Source organism: Myotis brandtii, unplaced genomic scaffold (assembly GCF_000412655.1).
Source record: "Myotis brandtii unplaced genomic scaffold, ASM41265v1 scaffold44, whole genome shotgun sequence".
Lineage (NCBI taxonomy): Eukaryota > Metazoa > Chordata > Mammalia > Chiroptera > Vespertilionidae > Myotis > Myotis brandtii.
In genome coordinates this window covers 2,045,458-2,055,891 of record NW_005366833.1, presented here as the reverse complement: position 1 = coordinate 2,055,891, position 10,434 = coordinate 2,045,458, and the positions used below count along the sequence as shown (strand labels likewise).

General features: G+C 39.7%; 1 long non-coding RNA gene across 2 annotated transcripts in view; it reads right to left on the bottom strand.

Annotated features, from left to right (window-relative positions):
- The window catches only part of LOC102251042, a 15,464-nt gene extending 10,287 nt beyond the window's left edge, over positions 1-5,177 (bottom strand). For both annotated transcript variants that reach the window (XR_001363734.1, XR_314067.2), the window contains exons 1-3: positions 4,445-5,177; positions 3,190-3,245; positions 2,263-2,317 (exon numbers count right to left, since the gene is read on the bottom strand). This is a non-coding gene — a long non-coding RNA (uncharacterized LOC102251042). The remainder of the gene's footprint in view (positions 1-2,262; positions 2,318-3,189; positions 3,246-4,444) is intronic.
- Positions 5,178-10,434: the final 5,257 nt, after the last annotated feature.

Genomic DNA, 10,434 nt, shown 5'->3' with positions numbered 1-10,434 from the left:
GGAGGGGAGGGAGGCCGGAAGGTGTGTGTGTGTCTGGGTGCCAAGTTTCAATGTGCAGAAACCACACAGAGTAATTCATGCAGAAAGTGTTGGGGGCCAGCAGGCCGCCTGCTGACATCCAGACTGGTGCAGGCAAGGAGCTCGCTGCTTGAAAGCGGAAAGGCAGAGCATATGTGTGAGGAGTTCAAGCCAGAAAGCGAATGCATTGCCACGTGGGGCTGGAGCAGTGGTGCCAAGATCTCATCACCTCCGTCCCCTTCGGAGACGGAGATGGGATGCCGGGTGGGGAGGAGCACGTTCAAATCCCGCCCAGCTCCCTGCTAGACTCAGGCGAGGATTCTAGAAAAGCTCCTGGTTTCATCATTGAAATCGCAAATTCAGTAGTATCTTATATAAAAGTACCCGATGCGGTGACCTGGTGGGAGCCCAGAAATTTGGCATTAGGACGCCGTATGGATAGTTGATACAGCAGAGAGGCATATAAGATAAAAATGTAAAGGGAAGATCCTAAGTACTTTATCAATTCAATTTATATTAAAAACACATTTCCTTCTAGTTCTTCTAAATATAAAATTGGTAATATATGGAAAGTCTGAGACATTAATAGAAATAGAAAAACATTTGCCCTCTATTCCACTGGCCAACAACACCGCCCTTAGCGGAGATGCCCTCCTTCCTTCTATTAAGGTAGACATTTCTACATAGTTGTGGTCACAGTGCCAATTATGGCACAAAAAAAAAAAGGTCGCCTTATCTCATATGATAGAGTTTGATGATAACTTTTTATTTAAATAATTAAAATTCTATTGCAAAATTTATAGACAATACTATATAAAAAAAGAAAACCACCCATAAGTTTCCACCACCCAGAGATAATCATTATTGGGTTTTTTTGGTAACATACATTTTTTCCATCATTATGATTTCTTATTACATCACCTTCTTGGCATTTAAGTGTTCTTATCTATAATTTTAAAAAATTATTATTTTATTTCACCTTCTATCTTATAATTTTAAAACCATTACCAATGTATTATGAATATCCTTCCCAACTATATTCCATTGTATAGCACCATATTTTAAATAATTCCTACTTTCAGACACTTAAATTGTTCCCAGTTTTTAAAATAATATAAACAATGCTATACTTGTTTAAATTAAAAAGAATATCATTTATGTGGATTTGCTGAAAAAAAATTATGTGAATTTTTAAGCCTTTGACTACATATTACCAAATTTCTATCTAGAAAGTATGTGCCAACTTGTACTACCTACAGCAAAGTAGTGCCCATTTCTCCACCACTGATACTATCATTCTTTTCTTAAAATTTTATTATGAGTAAAAGGAGTTTTATTATCCCCTTTATTAATGAGGTTAAATATTTCTTTATGTTTATGGTCCTTCTAAAATTTCTTGTGAACTGCCTGTTCAAAACATAATTTTGAACCTGGCACGGTTCTGTGGTGTGGATATGCCGTTGTTTAAGCATTCTCTACTAAAAGGAGAAATACAGTGTAATGTATGTGTGTAAGGAGTTCATGCCCCAAAGCAAAATGCATTATTACATGTGTCTGGAACAGTGTGCCCAGACCGCACTACCCTCCATCCCTCCTGCAGCTATGTGTATGTCACGCTGGGATGAACCTCTTCGAGTCCAGCCATACCTCATTTTTTTGTGCTTCCCTTCACTATACTTCACAGATACAGCATATTTGACAAATTGAAGGCAAGACCCTCCACCAGCAAAAAGATGATGACTTTCTTTATTGTGATAGTCATTCTATTGTGGTGGTCTGAAACCAAACCCACAACACCTCTGCAGTATGCCTGTATAAAGGGTCTTTGTGTGTATGTGCTTGAGGTATTTAGAATAAATTCCTACAAGTAGTGCTATTAGTTCAAAAAGTATGGCTATTGTAAATAGTTGTAGTTAGTATGACTTTACTATAGAATTAGCCCTAATTGTAACAGTTGAACAACCCTTGGTCTGAGAACAGATGTCTGTAAAGGCAGAGAGACTAGATTTCTGGTATTGGTGGGTTAACATGTCTGCTTGTATTTAACATGAAATATCAAGTAACATAGGAAGCGTGTCTTGCCAAACACTCTGCAAACACAGGCTATTCCTGAGTCTCAGCAAATACACACCCAGGACTCAGAGGTGCGAGGCGGGATGCTGAACACCTGATTCTAACCATTCTTACATGCAGATGGCAATACAAGAGAAATTGTGAGGTAGGAGGTGCTCGGACTTAACTCACTTGCCTTTCTTTTGGGATCATCTTCTGGCACCAAGTAGCATGACTGCCCTAGAGACTGTAAAGAAAAAAACCTTCAGAAATAATCCTTGGTTATGGATCCAAACTCATTTTTTTCAGGGGTGGCTGAAAGGAGTAATTTCACTAACAGACCTTTGAGATCAGAGGGTATGGGTATAGTCCACCCTCCATTTTTGTGGGTTCCACATGTGCAGATTCAACCAACTGTGCATTAAAAAAATCCTATATAATAAAAGCCTAATATGCAAATAGACCAAATGGTGGAACAACTCGTTGCTATGACACACATTGACCACTAAAGGGCAGACGCTCAACACAGGAGCTGCCCCCTGGTGGTCAGTGCGCTCCCACAGGGGGAGCGCCGCTCAGCCAGAAGGGACTCACAGCTGGTGAGCACAGCGGTGGTAGCCTCTTCCACCTCCGTGGCAGTTGGACATCCCCTGAGGGCTCCTGGACTGTGCAGGCTGGGCTGAGGGGAACCCTCCCCCCCCCCGACCCGGAGTGCATGAATTTCATGCACCAGGCCTCTAGTATTTGACATAAGAATGTTACGTTGTTGCTGACGTACACGGTGTAGCTAGGCCTATGATGATTGCGTTTGTACTGAACATACAGACTTTATTTCTTGTCATTATTCCCTAAACAATGCAGTCTAACTATTTAAATAGCACCTACATTGTGTTAGGAACTATAAGTAATCTTGAGATGATTTAAAGTATATGGAGTGTGTGAGTAGGTTTTATGCAAATACTACGCCATTTTACAGAAGGGACATGAACTCCCATGAAGTTTGGCATCCGTGGGGGGTTGTGGAACGGCTCCCTGGTGAACATGGAGGGACAATTGTAGATGAATGTCCGCGTGCACTTATGTATTTGGTGCTAAGGAACAAAGGGGTTTTAAACCTACCCGATGACCAGAGTAGCTTTTGTAAAAGGCATCTTCCTGAACACCATCCAGAGCATCTGGGGAAAAACCATAATATTGCATTTTAATGTGCGTCTCAGGTGATTCTGATAATCAGAGATTTGCATTCTGGTCTCTGTTTTGCTTTTGTCCACTATTATTCTAATGATTGTTCCTTTGCAATACTATCTTTTTTTCTCTACTTGCTCTTCTGCTAGAGTTTGCTTATTTTCAGAGTTCAGTTCTTCACGTGAGTCTAGGAGTAGATTTACACATTGTGTGCAGGACTCAGCGAGTTTCTTCAATCTGAGGCTTTCCTTGGCTGTGAATTTTCCAGCGCTATTTTCACTTAAAATATTGCCCCTTCTCTTTCTGACATTCCCATTAAACCTAAATTGAAAGTTCTAATTTAAATCTGTCTTTGGGATTTTATGCCTTTTTATCTCTCTGCAGCCCTCTGGATAATTTTCTCGAATTTATCTTTCCTATCATCCATCCTTTAAGTGTGCCAATCTGCTCTTAAAGCTGGCCCTTGTGTTTAATTCTATTCACAACTTTTTATTTTAAATTATTCTACTGAGTTTTTTCATCTCTGCCTGTTATTTTTTAGTACCCTGTTCTTTCGTGAACTTTTTATTTCTCCCCTTAGCTCCTTGATGATTGCACATATACATATAGACAGCTTTATTTTTTCCTACAGCTCTAGATTGTTGTTGGGGTGCAAGTCCTCTCCCCCATTGTGGACCATTTCCTTGTTTGATTTGTACTTTTTAATTGCGAGGATACATTTTCCCGGTGGAATTTCTATGTACTTTAAGATGTAGTAATAACCTTTCAAACAAGTCTGGCATTTTATTCCTCTGGGAACTTCAGGATCTCACTGGTCTGAAATAGTTCCAGTACCTATATTAATATCTCCATTTGGGAGTCCTATACCATGAAAATAATCAGCAATTTGGATTCCGCGCCTATGCATGGCAGAGATTTAAAAAAATTTTCATTTTGGAGATAGCTAACTGGTGAGAATTCCACCAGTGGTTTGGTCGTCAGTGAGCAATGTTTTATGATCCCCTTGTACGGTGGGAGCATTTCCTCCTTGGTTCTAGCTTTATGTGCGCATTTCAGTTTCCACACCTCACCACTCACAGGCCCAAGTCTTTTATTCTAGATCTCTGTGAAAAACTCCCACCCTAGCTGACAGGTCCTACACTGCATCCGATGTCCCCTGTTCTGTTTTGGCATCAGCTCGTGCACTCACCGCGTTGCTTACGGGGTTCTCCTTTTGGCAGATAGGAATCATCCTCCCTCCACGATGTAAAATAGTTTTGTTATATTTTATCCAGCAGCTCCGTGTGCCTGGAGCACAGAGAAGGATGTCAGAATGCTGATTAGATGAGACTAGAAACGGGTAGCAGTCAGGCTTGGAGACCCCAGCAAACCCCCCCCCCCCCCCCACACACACACAGGTGCAATAGAGAACACGTGACCTCTGAAACTAGAATCGAAGGCTCAGCTGTGACCTCGCCACTCTACCTGAATAAGCTACGCCGAGTCCTTTAACCTCTCAAAGCTTTACTTTTCTCAAGAAAGTAGGGAAATTTTAGTACTGATCTTCCTGTTGCTCTAAGTTCCCTCCTACTGAAATGCAAGACATTTTCTCGATGCTCCATTCCTACCGTAGCTGGAGAAGACTGCAGTATCTTCTTGGAGGCAGGCAAAATGTCTTAGTCAATAAAGTAACCTTGTGAATTTCCTTTCCTCATGGACTTTTCACATGCCAATGCACTGAGAAAAAACTCTGGTTAGAAAGAGAGACTTGAAATGGGAAAGAAGTGATCAATTCCATTTCTTCAGAAGTTTGCCAGGGTGGGATGAGGGGTGATTGCATTCTGTGGCATTTCGCTCCTCACAGTTCTCCTCTCTCTCCCTGGAGTGTAAATGAGTGAAACTATATGTTGGTTTAAGCAGTTCTCAACCTGTGGGTCGCGACCCCTTTGGGGGTCGAACGACCCTTTCACAGGAGTCGCCTAAGACCATCGGAAAACACATATATAATTACATATTGTTTTTGTGATTAATCACTATGCTTTAATTATGTTCAATTTGTAACAATGAAAATACATCCTGCATATCAGATATTTACATTACGATTCATAACAGTAGCAAAATTACAGTTATGAAGTAGCAACAAAAATAATTTTATGGTTGGCGGTCACCACAACATGAGGAACTGTATTAAAGGGTCGCGGCATTAGGAAGGTTGAGAACCACTGGTTTAGAGGTTCTGCTTAAATAAATCTTCAAGAGCCAATAAATATCTCAGGCTGAGCCCAGGTGAACAGCCTCCCAGAGCCTCAGGGTACCAGGCAGCGCAGGCGCAGGAGCGGACACCTCACCTCACAGACATACGGGGAGCTTTCCTAAAACGTTGTTATGTGGTAAATTCCTCATCAAACAGCAGAGCAATCTGATTTAAAAAAATTAGATTAAAAAAATAAACAGAGGCACAAAGAAATGACAAGTCCTTGAAGTGATTCTTGGGGTGAAATGACTATTCGTTGTGGAGAGCAATTTGTTATTGTCAACTCAAAAAGTTTAGCACACAAGTTCTTTGTTTCAGCTAGCCACCTCTAGAAATGTACGCTGTAGACAGATTCACACAAAAGCACTGGGCTGTCCAGAGCAGCTTCATCTTATATTTTTTTGGAGTTTATGTTTAGTAATAAAATCTGGAAGAAATTGAAATTCTCATTAATGTGAGTCTAAGTAAAAGACATCATGCAATGGGATGTTCTGTAGGTGGTAACATTATGCAGATCTCCACATACTCATCTGGAAAGGTGTCCAAGCCATGTTGTTTATAGTGACGAAGAGCTTGACCTTTGACGCCAGACTGCCCGAGCGGCCTCTGCCTAGGCTAGCTCTGTGAGTCTGAGCCTCAGTTTGCTCATATATGAAATTGGATAATAGTAATCCTTGAGCCATAGGATTATTGTGAGCATCAAAATGGATTTATATCTAAAGTGTTTATAACAATGCCAGACTCCTAATCATGTACTAAACTAATATGTTATGTTTGCTATTTCTATTGTTAATACCTAAAAACAGCAAGCTAATGCTACCTGCTTATGATTAATATGGGCAATCTCTTGCATTTAATCTCATATCTGTAATGCATCTTACACTCAGCAAATGTTTCATATTCAGCAAATGTTTCATATTCATAAATTTATTTAATCCAACTAACTGGATTATTAGTGAGTTCATTTAATCCCTGTGAAGTGAATTTCATATTTATTATTCTAAATAGAGGAGAAAAGTGACAGAATGAGTTTGTTGTTGGGTCCCCCCTCCGCTATCATGGCAAAGCTGAGCAGGCAACAAAATTGAGACTTAGCATGTTAAGAACTTGATTTTGAATAACATAAAAAAGTGGGTTTGTTGTGGGTCGACGAGAGAGAATAGCCAAAAAGCCAGTTCTCAAAGTTTATGAACAAAGCTTACATAACTGCCCCAGGATAAAGACGACCAGTCACTGGCAAAGGACACAATAAAACATATAGCTGACTTCTGTCCATAGCACCCTCAGGTTGGATTATGCTGATAAGACCTTAAGGTGGGACAATGAATTGGTTAGATTGGTAGAACCAACAGTATAATTAAAAAATATTTGCCACTGGATGTAGCTGAGGTCAGTGTAACAGTGAACAAATTTATAACAAATAGCCGCCAATCTCCATGCAAGTTGCTTTTCTCTCTGGTTTATTCACCGAGAGAGAGAGAGAGAGAGAGAGAGAGAGAGAAGGACCATAAGGCTTCTAAAATGCCTTTCATCCATCTATTAACACATTCTTTCAAAAACCAGGCATTGAGGGCTTTCTTAGTGCCAGACACTGATGATACTATGTTGAATGAGAGTGATAAGGTCACTGCTCTCAAGGAGTTTACATTCAGGTAAATGATTAAAATATCAGATAGTGATAAGTGTTAGAATAAATATAGGCTGACGAGAAAGAAAATGACTGAGTGTGACTCTATTGGGAGCCCAGGGAAGGACTCTGAGGAGGTGACATTTTAGAACAGAAGATAAGACTGTGACGCGCACGAATAAGAGAGAAGGTCATTCCAGGCAGAGGAAGTGCTTGTTCACAGACTCCAGGGAGGGAATGAGCTTGGTGCTGTGAGGAACCAGATGCAGGGTTGGTAGGTAAGAGGTAGAGCAGCGGTTCTCAACCTGTGGGTCGCGACCCCTATGGCGGTCAAACGACCCTTTCAGAGGGGTCGCCTAAGACCATCCTGCATATCAGATGTTTACATTACGATTCATAACAGTAGCAACATTACAGTTATGAAGTAGCAACGAAAATAATTTTATGGTTGGGGGTCACCACAACATGAGGAACTGTATTTAAAGGGCCAGAAGGTTGAGAACCACTGTGTTAAGTAGAAGAAGGATAAAGAATAATTGTCATATTTGAGCTTGAGCAAGTGGCTGGATGGTGGTGCCATTTTACAAAAGGGGAAGAAAGAGGTATGTAAGGGGCAGTTAGGGCGTGTGTAGAAAGTCTGACTCAAAAGTTCTGTATTGAACATCTATGTGAAGATGTCAAGTAGGCAAATAGACTCAGGAGTCCTGGGGCTACAACACAGTTAGAGACTGAGTCATCAGCATATAACGGGAACTGGATAGAATCACCTCAAGAGACAGAGAGGAGAAGAGGTGAGAACAAGATCCTGAAGCACTCTCACATCACAGGTCAAGTTGAAAAGATGAACCTAACAAAAGAGAATAGAAAATAGTGGCCAATGTGATCGGGGGTAGAAATAAAATCAGAAGAATGTGGTATGTGGGAAAGATTCAAGAAGCAGAGAGCAACCCAGTATATCAAATGTTGCTAGGAGGTCTACTAAGATATGACCAGCAAATCAAGTATTTGATTCCAGAGAAAAGAAATCACGTTAGGATCCGGCTATAGCTACAACTACGATGCTTTCATACCACCTAAGGGGTAGGGAGGAGCCCTTAACAGGAAGTTTGCCAACGGGTTATAGAGTTACACTGAAAGTCAATAGACAGGGCTTTCCAGTGTGGTTATTCCAATATGTAGACAATCCCAATCTCACTCATGAAGAGGATCCATAAGCATGGGTTTTTAGCAAAGTCACAAAAACAAGGAAATTGATGAACTTCAAGATAAATGTAATTATCTTAATGAGTAGAATGGGTCCACATGCAATAATTACACATTATGAGGAAATAAAAGTGACATGTGATTAAGTTGGCACCAGTTCAGAAGTCAAGTTAGCCAACAGCTATCATGTAACAGAGTTTCTAACTCAACACTTGATATTTGGGTATATGGCACAAACTGAGCAATAATTCTTTTTGAAAGAACTGGTTTCATTTAGGGAAACAATTTATAAAGCTGATTGGGGATAAATGTGGGTCAGCATGAATCAAATAGAGGAAATGTTTAGGAATTCATGTACCTAACATTGAATTTTAAGTTGTTTATGATGCTATATATAACTAACCTTCACAAAATTTTACACAGGTAAATATCTCATGTGCCTGTTGGTACAGACATTTAGAATTTTCCCAATAAAAAGTCAACTCATCACCCAATTATTCTACAGAGCACTCTATAGTTGGTAAAGCCGAGTCCAAACACACAGAGCTTCCAATCAGCATTTTTTAAACCTAACTTTTAAAATATCAACAGAAAACCAAGGATTACTTGACATTTGAAGAAAGCCTCTAACATAAAAGATAAGAGACATCAAAACAAGAATGGAAACTCAAGAGACTACACACTAAAAAGAACACTTTAATGATCTCAGAGAGAATAAAAATAAGCTATTTATCCTTAAAACAAAATCAGGATGCGATTAAGAAAGAAAAAAGAATAAGCAGAAATTATTATTAAAATAATAAAGGGTTCTTAAAAATGTTAGTAGCTAAAATTATATATGTTTGCAATTTATATATACAAGGTGGGTCAAAAGTAGGTTTACCATTGTTCACATGGATAATAATACAAGAATAAACTATTTCATGTACTTAAAACTGTAAACCTACTTTTTCCCCACTCTGTATATAGATTGTAAATTTATACATATTACATATTTATATTTTGTAAATCTATATATTTGTAAAAGATGTAGAAAATAAAGCTAAGGAAATATCTCATTCTTTTAAAAAAATCAGAGAGAAAAGAGATGAAACAAGGAGGCCCAACATCCTAACAATAGAATAGAGGAGAGAAAAAATTGTCAAAAGAAGTATTACAAGAACATTTTCTGGACCTGAAAAACATGAGTGTCCAGACTGAAATGGCCTACTGAGAACCCAGCACAATAAATGAGAAAAGAACACACAACTGCTGTAAACTTTCAGAAAGATAGTAAAAGTTTCAAGAAAAGGGGGAAAACAGGCCCCATATAAATGATCGAGAATATGAAATTCAGCAAATACAGACCCAGTGTTAGAAAGAGAGAATACAAACATTTTCTGACATTTAAGATCTACGTACATTTTTCTCAAGAAGTCTTCTGAAGGATGGCTCCCTCTAAAGCAGTGAGGCAAACCAAGAAAGAAAAACCAATATCCAGAAAACAAGGGACCAACCTCAGAGGGAGATGAAGGAACTTCCCTGGATAACAGTGAAAATTAGTTAGACAACGGGTAGGGAACAAGTGATCCGGATGAACCTGAGTGACAGGGAATGATCACCTGGTAGATCAGCACGTGTAGAAAGCTGTAAGATCGGTTGTATTGCTTGAGCTTGGGAAAGTAGATGCAGAAACTAGACTGAGTGGGTTCAAATCCTGGTTCTGCTACATATGATCTCATCTGAATCAGTTAGCCTCTCTGCTTCACATTTGCCATCGAACAAGTGATCCGGATGAACCTGAGTGACAGGGAATGATCACCTGGTAGATCAGCACGTGTAGAAAGCTGTAAGATCGGTTGTATTGCTTGAGCTTGGGAAAGTAGATGCAGAAACTAGACTGAGTGGGTTCAAATCCTGGTTCTGCTACATATGATCTCATCTGAATCAGTTAGCCTCTCTGCTTCACATATCCCATCAATAAAGCGTGGCTTGTAATGTACCTACTCCTGGAGTGACTGTAACAACTAAATATGTCACGATACTTAAGTTGCTAAAAATAGTGTCTTGACTATTATGGGCTGCTGGAGAGGTGTCCAGCTTGTCCACTCAAGGCTACAGCCTAACCTGATTTTGT